Source organism: Paroedura picta, chromosome 4, assembly GCF_049243985.1.
Source record: "Paroedura picta isolate Pp20150507F chromosome 4, Ppicta_v3.0, whole genome shotgun sequence".
Taxonomy (NCBI): domain Eukaryota; kingdom Metazoa; phylum Chordata; class Lepidosauria; order Squamata; family Gekkonidae; genus Paroedura; species Paroedura picta.
Genome location: NC_135372.1, coordinates 142,713,299 through 142,734,271, shown reverse-complemented (window position 1 = coordinate 142,734,271; position 20,973 = coordinate 142,713,299). Strand labels below are relative to the sequence as shown.

Genomic DNA, 20,973 nt, shown 5'->3' with positions numbered 1-20,973 from the left:
GCCGCAGCCTCACTCAGGCGGTATCCTCTTACACTTAACCAAACCTGGGCTTTTAAATGGGGCTCCCTTGTGACCTGCGCTTAGCAGAAAGCGCTGGACAGGGGAGGGGAAGCATTTAAGCACACGTCACCAATGTGACACCATCACGGTCCTAGAAAGGAACCAGAGTTCAGGAGCAAAGAAGTGAGCAGGGCCTCCCCAAAGCTCCTCCCCTGCCCCCAAATTTGGTGTGTCTTCAAGGTGCTCCTGGACTAACAGGTCACTTCTGCAGACACCCTTTGGTGCTGGCAAGGGTTTCTCCCCTGCCTCCGATTTAGATGGTCTTTCAGATGCTAGGTTTCTCACAAGAACACCTTGGAGCAGGGGTAGTCAAACTGCGGCCCTCCAGATGTCCATGGACTACAATTCCCAGGAGCCCCTGCCAGCGAATGCTGGCAGGGGCTCCTGGGAATTGTAGTCCATGGACATCTGGAGGGCCGCAGTTTGACTACCCCTGCCTTGGAGGGTCCACATCCCGCCTGTGCTGAGGCAGCTGGATTGGTTGCCAGTGGAATTCAGGATCGGGTTCAAGGTTTTGGTCTTAACCTTTCAGGCCATTTGTGGCTTGGGCCCAGCAGATGTGAGGGATCTCCGCTCTCTACTTGAGGTGTGCCTGGCCTTCTCAGTCCTGGCCCTTTCCAGGTCGAAGGAGCTCCTGGAAGAGGTGAGGAACCTGCTGGAACGAACTCACTTCCACAGGGCCTGCAAAATGGAGGTCTTCCGCCAGCCGTTTGGTTGAGCCCAGGGCTAGGAAGATTTTTGTTGGGTCCTTCCTCCAAGTACCTATCCTGAGTCATTGGGTCGAGATGGACTGTGAAGCCAGGAATTTTGGGGGGGTTGGTTATGCTTCGATGTTTTATTGGACTATTGGACTGATGGTTTGTTTTATTCAGTATAAAGCAGTGGCCTCTTATCCAAAGAACCAGGTTTGATTCCCCACGCCTCCTCCACCTGCAGCCAGCTGGATGACGTTGGGCCAGTCCCAGTTCTCTTAGAGCTGTTCTCACAGAGCAGTTCTCCAAGAGCTCTCCCTGCCCCGCTCTGCTCTCTACAGGCAAGATGGATTAACCCCTGTTCATGGACGATTCATGGCAGAGAGCAGGCACTGATCCTGACACCCACCAACCTCACTGGGCATCAGAGAGGCACGGAAAGGCTATTATGCTTTTGGGTAGTGGAAAGCAGCTCTTCTCCTGTGTCTCAGTGTTCGTCCCCCAAATCTCCAGCCGGGAGTTGATGCTAGGCGTGCATTCAGATCCAACGGTGGGGAGAGGGGGAGAGAATGCCCGAAATGCAACCAGCCCCCCCCTGCTCCTGGCCTTTACTGGCTGTTTTTCCGCTGCCTCTCCCCTCCCCCTGGGCTCCGGGCCTCCTCCTCCCAGCCCACTCCTCCTCTGGGTCCCCAGGAGGGACAGGGTGTGAAACGGACCGCTGGGGTGAACAGCAGGTTAATTTCCAGCCGGAGCTTCCCTCCGAAAACAATAGGACAATGCCCTGCCGGGGGCTGCCTGCGTAAACCAGCCCTAAGGAGGGGAAGTTGTACAGTTCGTATTTAGCACTTGGTCAATTAGCAGCCGTGGAGAGGGGCAGGACGGGGAGGCCATCCCAGCGCTGGCTGGCCCAGTTCCTCGGCAGAGCGGTCCAGGGAAGTCCCTGGGGGCAGCTTGGCCCTCCGTTGGAAGGTCACCTGGACGCCAGCTCTTGAAAACAGCCAACGCCTGCCTGCCGAACCAAGGAAGAAAGGCACCCACCCCAGCGTCCAGGGGCCTGATCCCTATGGGGTTCCACCCTCCTCCCTTCCCAGTTGGCCAGCCAAGAGAAGCATGGGCTTGGAGGGAAGAACATGGGGCAGTCAACCTGTGGTCCTCCAAATGTCCATGGACTACAATTCCCATGAGCCCCTGCCAGCATTTGCTGGCAGGGGCTCATGGGAATTGTAGTCCATGGACATCTGGAGGACCACAGGTTGACTACCCCTGCTTTAGACCACCCATTCTCAACCCGTAAAAAAATGTTTTTTGGCCCTTGCACTTTTAGGAGCACTTTTCCGGTTACGGCTGGCCGCTTGACTAATAATCGAGGCTACAAAAGGCCTAAGATAAGGGTGAAATAGCTAATAGGAAAGGAAGGTGCTTGTCAGCCGCTTTGAGGCCTCTTCGGAAAGCGAAAAGCGGGGTATTAAAACCAACTCTTCTTCTTCTTCCCTTGACGCAGGTCGAACTTTCTATCAATATATGATGGCGTACATGAAAAAAGGGTATTTCTCCAGTTACCAGCCCTCCTATAAAGCCTTTGGACTCCCCTTCTCACACTTTCCAGTCTGTGGCCCCCTTCAAATGTCCCAGGGCTTCCCAGCGGGGCATATGCCTCCCCCCCCCCCCCCGATGCAGACGTGGCCAAATGGAAACACAGGTTCAAATCCCCTCTCTCACTAGGGGACTTTGGATCCATCTCATGCTCTCAGCCTAACCTGCCTCGCAGGAGGCGGGGATCTGAGAGACCCCGTTTGAATCTCAGTTGTGGAAGCTCATGGGAGAACCTTGGGCCTATCCCATCCTCTTGACCTAACCTACCTCACAGGGTTGTTGTGAGGAGAATGTAAGCTGCTTTGAAAGGTAGGAAATGAAGGAAGGAAGGAAGGAAGGAAGGAAGGAAGGAAGGAAGGAAGGAAGGAAGGAAGGAAGGAAGGAAGGAAGGAAGGAAGGAAGGAAACTAAGGTAGTGGGATGGTTCCAGATGTACTGGTGACTGGGAGGGAGGGTTGCCAACTCAAGGGAAATTCCTGGAGATTTGTGGATTGGTGTCTAGGAGGGTGGGGCCTTGGGGAGGGAATTCAGTGGGGTATAATGCCCCAGGATTATGTTATCTGAATCAGCATGGTGTCATGGCCTCTAATCTGGCGAGCAGGGTTTGATTCCCCTTACCTCCACATGTAGCCAGCTGGGTGACCGTGGGCGTGTCACAGCCCTGATCCTGCTGTTCTGTTCTTCTTTGAATTCTTTTTGCCACTTTGCAATCCTTAGTGCCACATTGTATCAGTGCCACTCCCCTCAAAGCTGTCCTGCAAAACATAGCAGGGACTGCTTGTTTTAGGGGTCTAAAAATAAACGTGATTATTAAACGACTTGCAGTGGGAGGTGGCTGAATATTACTTTGAACGTGTGCAATTAGCCCAATTTATATATAGCAGACAATAAGCTGCTCTCCCCCATTCGGCTTGGAAGAACAGAAAGTCCTGAGAACTGTTTATATCTCTCTATATTTAAAATATAAAATGTATTAAGGTAAAGGTAAAGGTATCCTCTGTGCAAGCACTGAGTCATGTCTGATCATTGGGGTATTAAGTGGCTATAAAGGGATGAGGGGCACAGAGAAGCCATTTGGGGCAGTGGCTAGGTTTTCAGTCTACATTCTAGAAGATCTGTGTTTGAGTCCGCACTCAGCCACGAAAGCTCCCTGGGTGACCTGTGCCCCACCATACCCTGACAGCGACCTGGGAAATAGATCAAGATGGGCTAGTCTGTTTGCAGCAGCAGAAAAGAGCAGGAGGCCAGGAGCAACCTAAAGCTGATTTGGTGAAGGTTCAAGGGGGTGGCAGGTGACAGTGGACGAGCGAGAGGGTTGAGAGTGTTATGCATAGGGCAGGGGGTTGGACTAGATGACCCAGGAGGTCCCTTCCAACTCTATGATTCTATATAGAGGATTGAGCAGAGTTGTTCTCTCTTGCCCCAAAGGGATGGACTAGAACTAGTGAGATGAAATTAATGCAGAAGAAATTCCATTTAAACTTCCACAGTGAGAGCAGTTTCTCAGTGGAACAGGCTTCCTCGGGAGGTGGTGAGTTCTCCATCTTTGGAGATGTTTAAACAGAGGCTGGAGATCCATCTGACGGAGAGGCTGATTCTGTGAAGGCTCAAGGGGTGGCAGGTGACAGTGGGTGAACGAGAGGGCTGTGAGTGTCCTGCACAGTGCAGGGGGTTGGACTAGATGACCCAGGAGGTCCCTTCCAACTCTAGGATTCTAAGATTCTACAGACTGACAACATCTGTGGCAGGGGAAGGGCTTTCATGCGTCATGGCTCATTTCCTCAGATGCCAAAGAGCAAGACTCTGGTAGGATACCTTAAAGAATGACAAAATATGTGGCAGGTTATCGGCTTCCGTGAGTCACTGCTTAAGAAGTGAGCTGTAGAAAAGAACAAAAGTTTTGAAGAGCTTTAAAGAGTAACTAAATCTATGGCAGGGGCAGACCTGGGCAGAGTCTGCACTTACCTTCTTTATTCCATTGTTAATCCTGTTGAATTCAGATCGCTTTGAACTCGGATCTTCTTCTCCCCCCCCCCCCCATTGAAACAGGAAAGTCTTCTGCACGTGGTTAGGGTAGTTCAGAAGGTGGGGGGGAGGCAAGCCTCTTCCTTTCTTTTCTTGAAGGGGGGGGGGAGAGGAGCCAGGCAGGGAGCCTCTTTCTTTTCTTGGAGGGGTGGGGGAGAGGATCGAAAAAGGCAGAGGAGGGAGGAAAAATCCAGGACCAACAGAAGTTGAGAGAAATTAGGGGCTTCTCCTTTAAGGCAAGCGTGTCACACGACCAGGTGTAGCCTATCAGAGGTTCTCTACCATGGAGCTTTCTTTCCCAGTCTGGATATTGAGCATTAAAAGCAGTCTAAGATATCGCACAATAAAGGTAGGGTCACTCCAGATCAATCCTTCTTGCTGCAGAAGGAAAATTTAAATCACCCCAGATCCAAACAGAAATTGCATTCTGTGTAGAGGGCAGGGACTGACTGAATCGATCTGGGGTTGGAATAAAAGCTCCGTGCAGTTTACACCCTGGTTTAAGGATTCCCAGGGCCTTAGCAGGGTGCAACTAGTGCTGTTTTTTGCGCTGTGCAAGTAACAACGGTACACCCGCTGGGATTTTATGGGGTTTGCTGTTTTATTGTTTTATTCTGTAAGCCGCCTTGAGGTGACATTGTCAAGAGAGGCGGAGTATAAATTAAAAAATAAATAAAGTGAATAAACAGTGTTAACTGTATTTTTCACTGTTTAAACCAGGGATTCCCAGCCAGGGGGTCTGCGGGATCTCCGGAGGGGCTCCGTGGTCTTTCCCCTCCCACCTTAATGGATTTAGCCACAAGCTACGGAACTGGCCACCTCTCCCCAGAGAGGTTGGTGGATGGGCCGTGGGTGTAAAAATGAAAGATGGGGAGTTGGGTGTGGTGTGGTATGGAGTGATGGACTCTCTTTTCAGCTCCTGCTCTTTTTTCCAGCCTTCATGCGTTGAAGCTGCCTTTAGGATGCTTTAGGATGCTTAGGGCTGATCCTGCGTTGAGCAGGGGGTTGGACTAGATGGCCTCTATGGCCCCTTCCCACTCTAGGATTCTATGATTCTATGATTCTAAGCCACGAGAGTCGTAATAAAGGCGGAAGGAGGGAGTGAAAGAAGGCTAGAGGATGACAGAGAGGCATGGCCAACTACAGGTCCTGACCCCTGAAAATTATTTTGGGGGCTCCTCCACGGTCAAAAGGTCGGGGAAAAAAGTTGGTTTAAACGTTTCAATGCTTCTTGTTTTCCGCCTCGTGGATCCTGACGGGGCGGAGAGGCGGCGTAAAAATTAATGAATGAACCAATCATAGAATCATAGAGTTGGAAGGGGACATCCAGTCCCACCCCCTGCTCAGTGCAGGATCAGCCTCAAGCATCCAGGAGAAGGATCTGTCCAGCCACTGCTTGAAGACGGCCAGTGAGGGGGAGCTCCCCACCTCCTTAGGCAGCCCATTCCCCTGCTGAACTAGACTCCTAGAATCCCAGAGTGGGAAGGGGCCATGAGGACATCTAGTCTTACCCCCTGCTCAGTGCAGGATCAGCCTCCAGCATGCAGGATACGGATCTGTCCAGCCGTTGCTTGAAGACGGCCAGTGAGGGGGAGCTCCCCACCTCCTTAGGCAGCCCATTCCCCTGCTGAACTAGACTCCTAGAATCCCAGAGTGGGAAGGGGCCATGCAGGCCATCCAGTCCCACCCCCTGCTCAGTGCAGGATCAGCCTCAAGCATCCAGGAGAAGGATCTGTCCAGCCGCTGCTTGAAGACCACCAGTGAGGGGGAGCTCCCCACCTCCTTAGGCAGCCCCTTCCACTGCTGAACTAGAATCCTAGAATCCTAGAGTGGGAAGGGGCCATGCAGGCCATCTAGTCCCTCCCCCTGCTCAGTGCAGGATCAGCCTCAAGCATTCAGGAGAAGGATCTGTCCAGCCGTTGCTTGAAGACGGCCAGTGAGGGGGAGCTCCCCACCTCCTTAGGCAGCCCATTCCCCTGCTGAACTAGACTCCTAGAATCCCAGAGTGGGAAGGGGCCATGCAGGCCATCTAGTCCCACCCCCTGCTCAACGCAGGATCAGCCCTAAACCAGCCGTAACGGTCCTGGGAGAAAAGGGGGCTGTGAAGGGGTCCCTTTGGGGCTGGCCCTCCTGAACCAGGTCTAAGAACATCATCCAGGGGGCAGGATTCCCAGGGCCGGCTCGGCCTTTGATGAGCGCTATTCCCCGGGGGCTTCCTTTGGGACCCCACCTGCTTCTCTGGCCTCGGCCCACGTCAACACTCCGGTCTAGGTGTCCGAACAATCACTTGATAGCAAGGCTATTTTTAGTCCGAGGATACGGCCAGCACTCTGACAATGGGGGGAAGGGGGCTGGGTTTCCCCAACAGTGACCACCCGGCAACAGAAAGGCCCCAAAGATTTCCTCGATGACTTGGAGCCGTACAATGCAAGGAAAATCGAATTGAGAGTGAGAGAGAGAGAGGGACCGGCCTGGCTTGCCAAGAGATTGTCTGCTCCTTAACCCAATGCCAGTGACCCCGGGAGAGTCCAGGCCGGGGCCAGGAAAGCTGCCGTCAGTTGGGTGGGTGAGGTTCATGCCTAGACTGGAAAACAAGGTGAAATGCAAGCGGATCTCAGCTTTTCCGCAGGGCCCGTCCAAGACCCGGTGGAATTTTGGACTCCCGTTTGACCTGATCCTAACTTTCGGCTGTTCTTTCGGTTCCGTTCTTCCAAGGACACCTGGGTCGAGTTAGGACTAAGTCAAGAACCTCAAAAGGTCAACACAAGGGAAACGGGTTTAAGTCTATGTAGGGTAGAGCACAATTTTTAAATTCAGTGCTAATGTTTAGTAACGTTAAAAACCCAAGGCTTATAGCGTCGCCTTAATAAATTCAATGCATACATGCATGCCGATGTCTGCCCAGATTAGTGGCCCATCGTAATACAGCCGCTTTTCTCTACCCGAAGGAGTCTCAAAGCGACTTCTATTCACCTTCCCTTTCCTCTCCCCACAACAGACACCCTGTGAGGGAGGGGAGGCTGAGAGAGCCCTGAGATTACTGAAGAAGAAGAAGAGTTGGTTCTTAGATGCCGCTTTTCTCTACTCAAAGGAGTCTCAAAACGGCTTCCATTCACCTTCTCTTCCTCTCCCCACAACAGACACCCTGTGAGGGAGGGGAGGCTGAGAGAGCCCTGAGATTACTGAAGGAGAAGAAGAGTTGGTTCTTATATGCCGCTTTTCTCTACCCGAAGGAGTCTCAAAGCGGCTTCCAATCGCCTTCCCTTTCCTCTCCCCACAACAGACACCCTGTGAGGGAGGGGAGGCTGAGAGAGCCCTGAGATTACTGAAGAAGAAGAAGAGTTGGTTCTTAGATGCCGCTTTTCTCTACCTGAAGGAACCTCAAAGCGGCTTCCAATCTCCTTCCCTTTCCTCTCCCCACAACAGACACCCTGTGAGGGAGGGGAGGCTGAGAGAGCCCTGAGATTACTGAAGGAGAAGAAGAGTTGGTTCTTAGATGCCGCTTTTCTCTACCTGAAGGAACCTCAAAGCGGCTTCCAATCTCCTTCCCTTTCCTCTCCCCACAACAGACACCCTGTGAGGGAGGGGAGGCTGAGAGAGCCCTGAGATTACTGAAGAAGAAGAAGAGTTGGTTCTTAGATGCCGCTTTTCTCTACCTGAAGGAACCTCAAAGCAGCTTCCAATCTCCTTCCCTTTCCTCTCCCCACAACAGACACCCTGTGAGGGAGGGGAGGCTGAGAGAGCCCTGAGATTACTGAAGAAGAAGAAGAGTTGGTTCTTAGATGCCGCTTTTCTCTACCTGAAGGAACCTCAAAGCGGCTTCCAATCTCCTTCCCTTTCCTCTCCCCACAACAGACACCCTGTGAGGGAGGGGAGGCTGAGAGAGCCCTGAGATTACTGAAGGAGAAGAAGAGTTGGTTCTTATATGCCGCTTTTCTCTACCCGAAGGAGTCTCAAAGCGGCTTCCAATCGCCTTCCCTTTCCTCTCCCCACAACAGACACCCTGTGAGGGAGGGGAGGCTGAGAGAGCCCTGAGATTACTGAAGAAGAAGAAGAGTTGGTTCTTAGATGCCGCTTTTCTCTACCTGAAGGAACCTCAAAGCAGCTTCCAATCTCCTTCCCTTTCCTCTCCCCACAACAGACACCCTGTGAGGGAGGGGAGGCTGAGAGAGCCCTGAGATTACTGAAGAAGAAGAAGAGTTGGTTCTTAGATGCCGCTTTTCTCTACCTGAAGGAACCTCAAAGCGGCTTCCAATCTCCTTCCCTTTCCTCTCCCCACAACAGACACCCTGTGAGGGAGGGGAGGCTGAGAGAGCCCTGAGATTACTGAAGGAGAAGAAGAGTTGGTTCTTATATGCCGCTTTTCTCTACCCGAAGGAGTCTCAAAGCGGCTTCCAATCGCCTTCCCTTTCCTCTCCCCACAACAGACACCCTGTGAGGGAGGGGAGGCTGAGAGAGCCCTGAGATTACTGAAGAAGAAGAAGAGTTGGTTCTTAGATGCCGCTTTTCTCTACCTGAAGGAACCTCAAAGCGGCTTCCAATCTCCTTCCCTTTCCTCTCCCCACAACAGACACCCTGTGAGGGAGGGGAGGCTGAGAGAGCCCTGAGATTACTGAAGGAGAAGAAGAGTTGGTTCTTATATGCCGCTTTTCTCTACCCGAAGGAGTCTCAAAGCGGCTTCCAATCGCCTTCCCTTTCCTCTCCCCACAACAGACACCCTGTGAGGGAGGGGAGGCTGAGAGAGCCCTGAGATTACTGAAGAAGAAGAAGAGTTGGTTCTTAGATGCCGCTTTTCTCTACCTGAAGGAACCTCAAAGCGGCTTCCAATCTCCTTCCCTTTCCTCTCCCCACAACAGACACCCTGTGAGGGAGGGGAGGCTGAGAGAGCCCTGAGATTACTGAAGGAGAAGAAGAGTTGGTTCTTATATGCCGCTTTTCTCTACCCGAAGGAGTCTCAAAGCGGCTTCCAATCGCCTTCCCTTTCCTCTCCCCACAACAGACACCCTGTGAGGGAGGGGAGGCTGAGAGAGCCCTGAGATTACTGAAGAAGAAGAAGAGTTGGTTCTTAGATGCCGCTTTTCTCTACCTGAAGGAACCTCAAAGCGGCTTCCAATCTCCTTCCCTTTCCTCTCCCCACAACAGACACCCTGTGAGGGAGGGGAGGCTGAGAGAGCCCTGAGATTACTGAAGGAGAAGAAGAGTTGGTTCTTATATGCCGCTTTTCTCTACCCGAAGGAGTCTCAAAGCGGCTTCCAATCGCCTTCCCTTTCCTCTCCCCACAACAGACACCCTGGGAGGGAGGGGAGGCTGAGAGAGCCCTGAGATTACTGAAGAAGAAGAAGAGTTGGTTCTTATATGCCGCTTTTCTCTACCTGAAGGAACCTCAAAGCGGCTTCCAATCTCCTTCCCTTTCCTCTCCCCACAACAGACACCCTGTGAGGGAGGGGAGGCTGAGAGAGCCCTGAGATTACTGAAGAAGAAGAAGAGTTGGTTCTTAGATGCCGCTTTTCTCTACCTGAAGGAACCTCAAAGCGGCTTCCAATCTCCTTCCCTTTCCTCTCCCCACAACAGACACCCTGTGAGGGAGGGGAGGCTGAGAGAGCCCTGAGATTACTGAAGGAGAAGAAGAGTTGGTTCTTAGATGCCGCTTTTCTCTACCTGAAGGAACCTCAAAGCGGCTTCCAATCTCCTTCCCTTTCCTCTCCCCACAACAGACACCCTGTGAGGGAGGGGAGGCTGAGAGAGCCCTGAGATTACTGAAGGAGAAGAAGAGTTGGTTCTTATATGCCACTTTTCTCTACCCGAAGGAGTCTTGAAGCAGCTTACAGTCACCTTCCCTTTCCTCTCCCCACAACAGACACCCTGTGAGGGAGGGGAGGCCAATTGACCTCCAAATGATAAGGACCAATTCCTCTGGAGAAAACAACAGTTTCGGAGGATGAACTCTAAGCTGAACGCACCAAATCTCGAGGTGTTTCTGAGCCGGCAGCCTCATGCTGAGGGCACCCCCACCCCAAATGTCACCGTCACAGAAAGGGGAGGCAATTGGAAGCCGCTTTGAGAGTCCCTTGGTGTAGTGAAAAGCAGGTTACAGAAAACAAGCCTTCCTCCTCCTCTTCTTCTTCTTCTCCTCCTTCTTCTTCTCCCACAGTGGCCAGTCAGTTCCTCTGGAGGTCCAACAACAGGGCAGAGAGGCCAAGACCTTCCTAAGAACCTAAGAAGAGCCCTGCTGGATCAGACCAACGGTCCATCCAGTCCACCCTCCTGTCTCACACAGGGGCCAGCCAGTTCCTCTGGAGGGCCAGCAACAGGGCAGAGAGGCCGAGGCCTTCATAAGAACATCAGAAGAGCCCTGCTGGATCAGACCAGGGGTCCATCCAGTCCAGCCTCCTGTCTCACACAGGGGCCAAGGAAGAGCAGTTCAGCAGTGGGATGGGCTGCCTCAGGAGGTGGGGAGCTCCCCCTCTCTGGCTGTCTTCCAGCAGCATCTGGACAGATCTCCTGGGTGCTTGAGGCTGATCCTGCACTGAGCAGGGGGTGGGACTAGATGGCCTCTAGCGTCATTTCCAACTCTGATTCTATGGTACTGCATTGCAGGTTGTGCAGAAACAGAAAGAGACAGCATTTCCTGTGTCTGCCAAGAGTGGGTGGAAGAAGAAGAAGAAGAAGAAGAAGAAGAAGAAGAAGAAGAAGAAGAAGAAGAAGAAGAAGAAGAAGAAGAAGAAGACGACGTACTAGTTGGGGCTGCTCATGCCTTTCTCTTCTGCCTTGGTTAAGCACATGGGTGATGCTGCAGGAGGAGCTGAGGCGCACCCTAGTGGCGATCCCTTGCAACTCCTCGTGTCCACTCCAGCCTGGACAAAAGCTCTCCTGTGGTTGGTTCCCTGATTATTCTTTGGCCAGACTAAAAGGAGAGACCACCATGGCAGGTGAAGGGCACCTCAACTCTTTCCCTGTGGGGCAGAACAGGCCTGCTCTTGGGGGGAAGGCACTCCATGAGCAAGCGGCTGTTCCTCCAGGGGCACCTGAGGAAGTACACGGTCCCCACAGTGGCCAGGCAGTGGGAGACCCACGGAGGCCAGGCCTCTGAATGTGGAAGGCAAACTGGGAGTCCTGACCCTCGCAGGGGGCAACTCCTTGCTAAGGCGTGGTGTCAGTGGGTTACTGGAGAAAGGGAAAAATTCACTCTGTTGCCATAACACACTTCCCCCCTTCAGCACCCTTTGGGAGGATTTCTTGTCCTCACTGTGGACACTGTGGGACGAGGGGAAAGATTATTAATGTCGTCCCTGTGGCGGTCAGGAGGGCATGCAAAACAGGAGGGCATGCAAAACCTTTTGTGGTGTCAGCCCCACGATTAAAGAACAACCTTAATATTAATGGTATTTGGGGCTGTATTAAAAGAAGTATCGTGTCCATATTGCCCAAGGTGATGTTACCACTTTACTCCACTCTGGTAAGACCTCACTTGGAGTCCTGTGTTAAGATTTGAGCACCACAACTGAAGAAAGATGTAGACAAACTGGAGCGTGTCCAGAGGAGGGCAACAAAGATGGTGAGGGGTTTGGAGACCAAGACGTAGGAGGAAAGGTTGGGGGAGCTTGGTCTGTTTAGCCTGGAGAGGAGACGGCAGAGAGGGGATCTGATAACCATCTTCAAATACTTGAAGGTCTGTCCTAGAGAAGATGGAGCAGAATTGTTTCTGGTTGCCCCAGAGGGTCGGACCAGAACTAATGGGTTGAAATTAATTCTAAAGAATTCTTGGCTACACATCTGGAAGAAGTTCCTGACAGTTAGAGCGGTTTCTCAGTGGAACAGGCTTCCTCGGGAGGTGGTGGGTTCTCCTCTTTTGGAAGTTTTTAAGCAGAGGCTGGAGAGTCATCTGACAGAAATGCTGATTTTATGAGCTTAGGCAGAATGTGACTGGGTGGGCAGGAAGGGATGTGCTAGTGTTGGTCTCTTGTGACCCTTCCTTGCTTACCCAGGGAATTGCTGATTGCCACCGTGGGATGATACAAGAGCCTCTTGTGGCGCAGAGTGGTAAGGCAGCCGCCTGAAAGCTTTGCCCATGAGGCTGGGAGTTCAATCCCAGCAGTCAGCTCAAGGTTGACTCAGCCTTCCATCCTTCCGAGGTGGGTAAAATGAGTACCCAGCTTGCTGGGGGGTAAACGGTCATGACTGGGGAAGGCACTGGCAAACCACCCTGTATTGAGTCTGCCAAGAAAACGCTGGAGGGCGTCACCCCAAAGGTCAGACATGACCCGGTGCTTGCACAGGGGATACCTTTACCTTTACCTTTACCTTTACCTTTACCGTGGGATGATAGGTAAATTTCCTCCAGGCCAGGCTGGATTCTGGAGATTGCTTGGGTATGAAATTGGGGTTACTGTGGGTGGGCAGGTAGTTGAGAGTTCCTGCATGGTGCAGGGCGTTGGACTAGATGACCCCGGAGGCCCCTTCCAACTCTATGATTCTATGACAAATTTAATTTTTATCCATTGGCAAGCCTTCCTAAGGTTTTAAATTGTGTGTGTGTATTTTAATAACTATTGTTTAATCTGCATCATAAAGCCACTTGAAGGCAGTTAAGAAATGTGCTAAGTGAATTAAATAAATACGATCCAAACATGCATAGGCTGCCTCCTCAGAAATCTGCTTGAGACCCCTTGCATAGGGGGCACCTATTCACAGCCGGGGGAAACGCGTTGAGTTGCCAGATCGAGGTTGGGAAGCCCCTGGAGATCTGGAGGTGGAGACTGGAGAGGGTGGGGGGGGCAATGCCACAGTGCCCCCCCTCCCAAGCAGCCATTTCCCCCAGGGGAACTGACCTCTGTAGCTTGGAGATGAGATGGAATTCCAGGTCCCACCTAGGAGGTTGGCATCCTAACCTTGCAGGATCGTGTGAGATAGCTCCTCTCCAGCCCAGCCATCCCAGTTTTGGTCTCATAATTAAAAAATGATGATGCATGATCCTTTTGGCCAGGGGTAGTCAAACTGCGGCCCTCCAGATGTCCGTGGACTACAATTCCCAGGAGCCCCTGCCAGCGAATGCTGGCAGGGGCTCTTGGGAATTGTAGTCCACGGACATCTGGAGGGCCGCAGTTTGACTACCCCTGCTTTTGGCCCTACTCTAGAGGTGATTCAGAACTAGCCCTTGCCAGGTGTGCCTTGACTTATCAGATGGCTGGTCACTCTAACAAGGCAGATTTTGCACCTCGGGCTTCAAGGGCGTGGGAGAGAAATTAACAGGCTAGGCTGTTACAGAGGAGCAGGACAGGGAGGAGCTGTGGCTCAGTAGCAGAGCGTCTGCTTGGCATGCAGAAGGTCCCATGTTCAATCCCCGGCATCTCCACCTAACAGGACCAGGCAGGAGGGGATGGGATCTCAGTCTGATTAGACAACACTGACCTTACAAACAGAGAATCATAGATTTGGAAGGGGTCCTACAGGCTCACCACCTCCTTAGGCAGCCTATTCTACTGCTGAACTACTCAGACTGTGAAAAGTTTTGTCCTGATACCTAGCCGATATCATTCTACACGGAGTTTAAATCCATTCCCGTGAGTCCTCTCCTCTGCTGCCCACAGGAACCTTTCCCTGCCCTCCTCCAAGTGACCACCTTTCAGATACTTCAAGAGAACCCTCCTGTCCCCTCTCCACTTCCTCTTCTCCAGGCTGAACATCCCCAAGTCCCTCAACCTTTCCTCCCAGGGCTTGGTCCCCAGGCCCTGAATTACCCTCACCACTCTCCTCTGCCCCCTCTCCATTTTGTTCCCCTCCTTTTGGAAGACCGTTTATGCACTGGAGGTTTCACACTCGGCTGCAGACTGGAGTTTTAGTCGTGGCAGGTGGCCCCACCTCTTCCTGAACCCACACGGGGGAGCATTTGGCCTGGTGCACCTCAGCCACCCCCAATTTGTGCTCCTGCATGGGAGCTGGGGCACTGAAGTTCCCAGGGTGTTCCCAGCATTCGCTGGCAGGAGCTCCTGGGAATTGTAGTCCATGGGCATCTGGAGGGCCGCAGTTTGACTACCCCTGGCGTAAACGGTCGAAGCGAGGACTCCAGAGTTGCACCCAGGACTCCAGGTGGGGCCTGATCCATGCGGCATACAGCGGGACTAGGACGTCTTGCAATTTCGACGTGATAGAAATCAAATCAAATCAATCAATCAATCAATAAATGCCTCAGTTGACACAGTCCACGGCTGCTTTTTTCTCCTTTACTGCCTCTTCCCACCTCGATAGACAATTGGAAGACTTCAGTACAAGGCAGCTTCATACATGTTCAACTTCATGCGAGTGGAACTTCCTGGGAGGAGTCGCGGCTCAGTGGCAGAGCCTCTGCCTGGCATGCGGAAGGTCCCCGGTTCAATCCCCGGCACCTCCAGCTAAAAGGGCCGACAATCTCTGCCTGAGACCGCCAGCCGGTCCGAGCAGACAAATACTGACCTTGATGGGCTGGTGCTGCGATGTGGTAGAAGGCGTCTTCGTGGGTGGTGTGCAGAACATGGGGCTGATTCCAGAAATCTGTCTGCTCTGGAAGTGCTAGCGATGAGTAATGAACCAGGGACGCTGGATGGCCTATATGGAAAGATGGGGGCGATGCTAGAAAATACAAGGCGATGGAACCTCCCCGTTCAGATCTCAGCTGGGCCATGACCTCATGGGCTGGCTTCCTTTATTCGCTTCAAAAACCTGCCTCTTGGGGCTTACTCAGACATGACATAATCCTGGTGTATATTTACAGGTGCTCCCAAGTGTTTTAAGAGCCAGTGTGGGGTTGCGGTTAAGAGTGGCGGCCTCTAATCTGGAGCCTGGGGTTTGATTCTCCACTCCTCCTCCACATGCAGCCAGCTTGGGTGACCTTGGGCCAAGACCAGTTCTCTCAGAGCTCTTTCAGCCCCACCTCCCTCAGAGGGTGTAGACCAGGGGTAGTCAAACTGCGGCCCTCCAGATGTCCATGGACTACAATTCCCAGGAGCCCCTGCCAGCAAATGCTGGCAGGGGCTCCTGGGAATTGTAGTCCATGGACATCTGGAGGGCCGTAGTTTGACTACCCCTGGTGTAGACAACCATAAGCCACTTGACTTGAGACTTCTTCAGGTAGCAAAAAACAGGGTACCAAAAACAGCCTGCCATTTATTTATTTATTAATGTTCAGAAAAAGCTTTGGGGCAAAGCATCCAATCCGATGGCCTGCAGGGGGTCCCTGGTACGTGCAAAGGAGCCATGTCCTTACGCAGATTGAGAGTGGGTGGGCAGAAGGAATGTGTCAGTGCTTGGCTCTTGTGGCCCTTTCTTACATGCCACTGACATTTCAATTGCCACTTTGAGATCAGGAGGCAAATTTCTTCCAGGCCAAACTGGCCAGGTATTCTGTGGTTTTTTTTTTTTGGGGGGGGGGGGTCATCTGGCCATGAAATTGGGCTAACTGTGGGTGGGCAGGTACTTGTGAATTTCCTGCTTTTTGCATGGGGTTGGTCTAGATCAGGGGTAGTCAACCTGTGGTCCTCCAGATGCCAACGGACTACAATTCCCATGAGCCCCTGCCAGAAAATGCATGGACTGATGGGAATTGTAGTCCATGGGCATCTGGAGGAGCACAGGTTGACTACCCCTGGTCTAGATGACCCCGGAGGCGACTTTAGGATGCTTAGGGCTGATCCTGCGTTGAGCAGGGGGTTGGACTAGATGGCCCGTATGGCCCCTTCCAACTCTATGATTCTATGATTCTATGACTTCCAACTCTATGATTCTATGATTCTGAGCAATGTGGAAGACCTTAACCAGGACTCTGGGGAGCTCTGGGGAGGGGCTGCACCTCAGCGGTGGAGCCTCTGCTTAGCATGCAGAAGGTCCCAGGTTCAATCCCGGGCAATTACAGGCAGTAGATGACATGAAAGACCTTTCTCTGCCAGAGATCCTGGGGACCGGCTGCCTGCCTGAGTAGAAGATACTGACCTTGACGGACCAATGGTGTCATTCACTAAAGGCAGCTTCCTCTGTTTGTCTTCTGCTTGAGGGGAGGGGCTGCGGCTCAGTGGCAGAGCCTCTGCTTGGCATGCAGAAGGCCCCCGGCATCCCCAGTCAAAAGGAGCAGCTAGTGATTGTGGGCAAGAGCTGCTCCTGGAGAACCTGCTGCCAGCCTGAGCAGACAAGACTGACTCAGCAGAGGGCAACTTCATCGGTCAACTACCTGCTTGAAAGGTGCTGAAAACTGGCATCGGGGTTGGCATCTGGGTGCCGAAAGCCGTATGCCAGTCCACATGGGCAGAGAAGGATAATTGCAGATGGGGCGGGAACGGCCTGTCTTTTACATGCCCAAAGGAATCGGGCGACTCCCCCCAGGAGTCCTCCGCCTTTGGTTCTGCTGACAGCATTCGATCTCTGCCACGCCCAAGAAGAGGGCAAAACAAACCTTTTTTGGAACCTCATTTCTCACGCTCAACAGTGTTCGCCCTTGTTAGTCTTTCGGTGGGAAGCCACCAAGGGAATGCAGGGTTGCTCTAAAGAGGCACACCTTCCCTGCGTATCTCTGAGAGCTGGCTCGGTGCAGCGGTTAGGAGTGGCAGCCTTCAATCTGGAGATCCGGGATTGATTCCCCATTCCTCCTCCACATGCTGCCAGCTTGGGCCAGTCCCGGTTCTCTCAGAGCTCTCTCAGTCCCATCTACCTCACAGGGTAAGGGAAGGCCCACATGAAGTGAGTACAGTAATCAAGCCCAGAAGTGACTATCACATGGATGTGTAGCCAGGTGCTCCGGGGCCAAATAGGGGGCTGGTAGGTTAGCTTGGTGGAGATGGGAAAACGTCAGCTGTGCTACTCTCAATCACTTGAGCCTCCACGGTTAAGGAGATGTCGAAGATCACACCCGGGTCCCTGGCTGTGCAGTTGTAATCCGCACGCCATCGGCTCCCCCCCCCCCCCCAGCCACAGGTCCTCTTTCTTCAAAGGGTTCAGCTTCAGATGGCTTATTTATTTATTTTATTATATTTATATACCACCCTCCCCAAAGGCTCAGGGTGGTTTACACCAAACAGGAGCAATACAAATAACTCCGTTTATAATAATACAACAATAACTATAACATTCTGAACAATAGAACATTGGGGAGAACAATAAATCAATGCTTACTGATGGCCCGGTGGGTTGGGCGGATTTGTAGGACTACAACTTTGTAGTCCTACAACAGTTGTAGGCTGAGGGGGTCCGATTGGAAGCAGTGGTACTAGTTGATCTCAACCAAATGCCTGGTGGAGGAGCTCCCTTCTGCAGGCCCTGCGGAACTGTTTGAGTTCCATCAGGGCCCTGATCTCCTCTGGAAGCTCATTCCACTAGGTGGGGGTCAGGATGGAGAAAGCTCCGGCCCTGGTTGAGGCTTGATTTCGGCCACTCCATCACAGCTTCCAGGCTCCGGATGAATGAACTTGGTGGGGCACCCTTATGATCATCCATCAGGAGATAGAGCTGGGTGTCATCCGCACGTTGATGGCACCCTAGCTCGAAGCTCCAGACCAGCTGAGCAAGAGGGCGCATAAAGATGATGAATGATGTCGGGAAGAGAATCACACCCTGTGTTAACTCACACTGGAGTTGAGGTTGGTACTGGTGGGTTGTCCTCTCTATCCCCACGCGGATGAGGCGGTGAGCAGGAAGCTCAGGATCTACCACACCAAATGCTGCAAGAAGATTGAGTAACACAAGCTGCGGGGACCCGCCTTGGTCCAGCTGTCTCTGGGGATCGTCTGTCAGAGCGACCAGAGGCGTCTCCACCCCACGGCCAGGCTGGAAGTTGGACTGGATCCAGAACTGGTACTTCCTCCAGGAATGCTACACATTGGTCTGCAGCAGCCCGGTCAGTGCCCTTCCCCAGAAATGCAACGTGCAAGTGGGGGACTCAGCCGGCTTGTTGCAGTGGGTCCAACGAAGGTTTTGTAGCAGAAACACTGAAGAGATGATTGTCCATTTGCAAACATGCTATGCACAGTTTGGAGACTGTCTCTACCTCTTGACTAAAAAGGGTGGCCCTCCAGATGGCCATGGACTACAATTCCCATGAGCCCCTGCCGTTGGCAGGGGCTCATGGGAATTGTAGTCCATGGCCATCTGGAGAGCCACCCTTGACTGGCGCTGCAGTTATGATGACGAACGAAACGAATGCCCATTCCTCCTAACACCGCCTCACCCCCCTGGAGGTTGGCAACCCAGCCTCCCATCGCCGCCCTGCCGCCGCGAACTACCCCTCCCAGAAGCCCACGCCGGCCACGCACGCGCACCAACCCCTCCCGGCACGGCTGGAAGCCCGCCTCCCTCCCGGGCGAAGGGAACCGAACCATAGAGTCGCGGCGTGGAGGAGAGAGCGGCCGGCGCACGCCGCTTCCGCTTCCGGCCAGCCTCGCTCTGGTCCCTGCGGCTGGCGGCCGAGCCTTGTGCCTCCGCCATATTGTCTGTGTGAGGCCGGTGCGGGAGGGAGGCGGAAGGCAGGCGGGCGCCGGGACTGCGGCGGCCTCAGGTAACCGCGCCGGGGGGGGGGACCCCGGGGGGCCATGAACCCGGGCGGGGGGAGGAGGGGGAGGGGGAGAGGGAGGGGGCCTGGTGGGGGAGGGGAGGAGAGGGGAGGGGGCGCCCCTTCTTATTGGGGGGGGGGGCTTCTGACCCTCTCCCTCCAAAGGGAAGGGGGGCTCGCCTCTTCTGCAGGCTGCTGCACGGTGGATCCTATTCCCTGCCTTGCAGGGGGGGGCGGGTGGGGGGTGGTCTCTGGTGGGATGGGAGGGGGGGGTCTGCACGTCCACGCCCAAGGCTGCCCCGCCGTCTCCCGCTTCCCTCCCGGGCTGGGGGCTTAGTGGAGGGTCGGTGCTTCCCTGTCCTCCTTAAGTGAAGGGTGGGGTGGGGATGCCAGCCTCCAGGTGGGACCTGGGGAGATGCCAGGATGACAGCTCCTCTGCGGACCACCAAGGCCTGGAGAAGGGGATGCTCTGGAATGGGGGGGAGGGGGGCTGCATGGCCTGGGAGCCCAACTGAGGTCCAGGGATGCCAGGCTGCATGCAGGGCCTGGGGATCGCCAGGAATTGCGACTCCTCTCCAGACTGCAAGGGTCAGTTGGCCTGGAGGATAAGGGACTCTGTGATCTTGGACCCCGTGAAGGTTTTGGGATGCCAGCCTCCAGGTGGGGGCTGGGGATCCCTTGCTATAGCAGCTCCTCTCCAGACTCCTCTCCAGACTACTGGGGACGGATGTCTTGGGGAGGGGTTGTATGCCGTTGTGCCCCATTCAGGTTTGAGAATGCCAGCCTCCGGGTTGGGCTGGGCGGGAGAGGCGATTTCACATTATCTTGCAGGGTATGGGATGCCAGCCTCCAGGTGCGGAATTCCAGCTCATCTCCGGACCACAGAGATTGATTTATTTATTGCATTTATTACAGTTCCAGTGGAGGAAATGGATGCTTTGGAGCGTTCGCTGGCAGGGGCTCATGGGAATTGTAGTCCATGGACATCTGGAGGGCCGCGGTTTGACTACCCCTGATTTGGAGGGTGGACTCTGTGGCACGGTACCCCAAATTTCCAGGAGTTTCCCTTCCTGGGAGCCCACTCACCCCATCCCCTGCCAGTGGCCAGGAAGGATTTGGTGATGGTAATGGGGAGGGGAATGTCCCAGGAGGAAGCAAGGTCCCCCAGTCTGGTGCCTTCCTTCCCTCCCATCTCTGGATTTTCTTCCCCACCCCCACCCAATGTATTGAAGTGGCTTTTACTCTAGTTGTACCGGGCTTGGCTATAACTGTGCCATGTGGAAAGAAAGGCAGTATTTTTTTTTGTGGGGGGGGGGGTTCTGATAGCATGCTTGTCAAATGGAAAGTGGAAAGTCTGTTGCAAGGGTGGCCAAACTGTGGCTCTCCAGATGCCCATGGACTACTATTCCCATGAGCCCCTGCCTGCACATGCTGCCCGGGCTCATGGGAATTGTAGTCCATGGACATCTGGAGAGCCACAGTTTGGCTGCCCGTGGGAGGGGCAAAGGGGAAGATGCTGGGTGATTTTAGTGGCCCATGGATGCCCTTGACATGGGATGTTTTTGCGTGCTGGAAAAATCTTATTGCTGTTCTTTGGAAGGAAGATGGACCTTGCTGTGCTTTGGGGTGAGCGCTGAAGGACCTTTATACGTTGTTGTATTTGAATGTTAGTTGTAGTGTCATGTTTTAATCTGGATTTAAATGTATGTTACCCTTCCGCTGGAGTTGCGGAAGCCTGATCCATTGGAAGTAGCATATTTGGGGTGGTTTACTCGTCTGCAACTGTGTTTCCCTTATAAAACCAGAGTCCAGGGGCACCTTTAAGACCAACAAAGATTTATTCAAGGCGTGAGCTTTCGAGTTCAAGCACTCTTCCAATGTTTGGAGAAAGGGGGATTTGTGGGCGGTTCTGTTGGGTCAGGCCAAGACCTTGCAGTTATTTATCTGCTTCCTTTATGCTCCTGCCTTCCCCCTCAGTGGGGGGCCTAAGGAAGCAGACATTCTACTAAATCTTACGGAACAAACAACCTTGGGAGGTAGGCTAGGCCGGAAGTGCGTGATTGGGACAAGGTCACTCAGCAGGCTTTCTGTGGCAGAA

At 53.4% G+C, this 20,973-nt stretch overlaps 1 protein-coding gene across 1 annotated transcript in view; it reads left to right on the top strand.

The window, feature by feature from the left end:
• Positions 1 to 18,732: 18,732 nt before the first annotated feature.
• CSNK2A1 (casein kinase 2 alpha 1) overlaps positions 18,733 to 20,973 on the top strand; it is a 37,256-nt gene continuing 35,015 nt past the window's right edge. The window contains 1 exon segment of the mRNA XM_077335977.1: positions 18,733 to 18,881. The gene's annotated coding sequence lies outside the window, so the exon portion shown is untranslated.